The following is a 2,163-nucleotide window of genomic DNA, read 5'->3' as shown; positions in this document are numbered from 1 at the left end:
GGGTGCACTCGATGCCATCATCTATGTCCTTCCCCCATCCACCAAAGCCATAACTCCACCATAGAAGGATACCTGACTGGTTCAGGCATGATCTGCCTTTAGTGAAGCCATGCTGGCTGTCTCAAATCACTTCTTTATCTTGTATGTGCCTTAACATAGCTTCCAGGAGAATTTGCTGAGGATGCACTTGATGCCATTGATAAAGATGTTGAAGAGCTCCTGTCCCAAAATTGGGCTTGTCCGGGATTTGAACCCGGGACCTCTCGCACCCAAAGCGAGAATCATACCCCTAGACCAACAAGCCACCCTATTAAGCTGTTATTTTGTGCAACTATATCTTGGAGCTGAGGAATGGAAAGGAATACTACAAAAAAAGCAAACAAGCAAGGAAACAGACAAACAAACAAAACTCAAACAGATATATATTCTAATGTTTACAGGATAGATATATTTTACACTGGATATATTTTATTTAAGATATAAACTACACACCTTCCATTGGAGTCAAGTTTAACTACATTCTAACATTTGCCAAAGATACTAGTTATGTCTGCATCCAAGACAGTTCCTACACCTGAAAATATATACATTATTGTAGGTTACTCCATACTCTGAAGATAAATCATCTCAGCAAATGATACAAAATTCATCTCAGCAAATGCCTCTTCTGGGGAAATAAGGTACTTCTGCAAGCAAAGTTTTAGTGACAGAGCACTTAATCATTCTTTATGTTACTGGAGAAAAACAAAAATATTAGCTTTGTTAAATCTATAGCTGACTTCATTAAGGATGTTGTTCATACGTTTTATGAGATTACATAGTGCAATTTATTCAAATATACTTGAACTCTAGTTTTTAATCAGATCCTTTCACTTCAAGACTATGTAAAAAGTTATTTCTACATCCCAAGAGAGCAACTAAATTTGTTAGTGTTTGGGTCATCTTGGAGAGGGAGAAGAGTGGCTATACGTAAAGCTAATATACAGTTGGGAATATCATTGAAACAAACGATTGTAGCTTAGTGATAAAAATACACTGCTATATATAACACTTTTAATCTTCTACTGGACCCTAAGGATGGTTTTCTTGAGCTGTTTGTTGTTTGTTTTTGGTAGGGTTTTTTGCATCTTTGTAGACTCACAGAATATGCAAGGCAAAGTCCTCAGCATCAGAAAGGTCATTTGTTTCTTCCCATATCCTTCTTTATGTTGACATTATCTCCCAGCTTTGTGGCAATGTTTTTTGTTTGTTTGTTTTTCACATTGACTTGTTTATTTGCAATGAGGGATTTGAACCACCCTCCCCTCTTCATTTTAATACCCTTTCACAAAATTAGAAATTAAAGCTTTCTATACTTTAGGAATAAAAATTTACAACATTATAAACTAGAACGCTTATTTCTGAAATTCAGAGCATCCAAAATGTGTAATTATGAGTACTAAATATTTCAAACCTGTTCTGTTATGTTGACTAGTCAAAGAGCTCAGAAATCAAGTAAATTATTTTTTCACTCTGATCATCTACTCCTGAAAATTTTTCATTTTTAATCTCAGCTAGAAATCTTAAATATAATATGCTTGAGATTCCCGTTGCAACTGTCTTCAAGTACAACAGCATCTGGATATGCCTTAAGAAATTTTTTTTTATTAAGTCCTTGATTGAGCCTTTTCTTGATAAGTTCAAAGACTTGAAGCATACAAAAAGAGGGCTCTATATAAATATTTTTCATTCAGCCATGTTTTTTTACTCTTTGGTGACAACTATAAATTAAATTCCTATTATATTTTTCAGATGAGATTAGGTGTGTATATTGAGGAATCCCAAAAGACTGAAGCAAACACATATTTTACAATGTATGCATAATAAGTATTTTGCCTCCAGGATAGCTGTCATCTGACTACAAAATGTTTTAGATTTACATTCTGAATATATAATCATTATTATAATCTTTCATATCAGTAAATTAAAAGATAACAGTTATGATAGAAAAGCAGCAAAATAACATGTCAAAGTCAGTTTACTTTCCTGTTTCCCTTATCAGTCATCACTCAGTCTTAAGTCTTCAGAAAACCTCTACAGGCAAATAAATCTGTAGACATATTTATTTTTGTTGTGTGGATTTTTTTCTATGCTTTTATTTGCTCCCCAGAAAATGTTTACATG

At 33.7% G+C, this 2,163-nt stretch overlaps 1 non-coding gene across 1 annotated transcript; it reads right to left on the bottom strand.

The window, feature by feature from the left end:
• Nucleotides 1-232: 232 nt before the first annotated feature.
• On the bottom strand, nucleotides 233-304 carry TRNAP-UGG. The gene has a single exon. It is a non-coding gene; the product is annotated as a tRNA-Pro (tRNA).
• Nucleotides 305-2,163: the final 1,859 nt, after the last annotated feature.

This window comes from Gallus gallus, chromosome 1 (assembly GCF_016699485.2).
Source record: "Gallus gallus isolate bGalGal1 chromosome 1, bGalGal1.mat.broiler.GRCg7b, whole genome shotgun sequence".
Classification (NCBI taxonomy): domain Eukaryota; kingdom Metazoa; phylum Chordata; class Aves; order Galliformes; family Phasianidae; genus Gallus; species Gallus gallus.
Note: the sequence above shows the minus strand (reverse complement) of the source record. Positions and strands in the feature narration are given on the sequence as shown.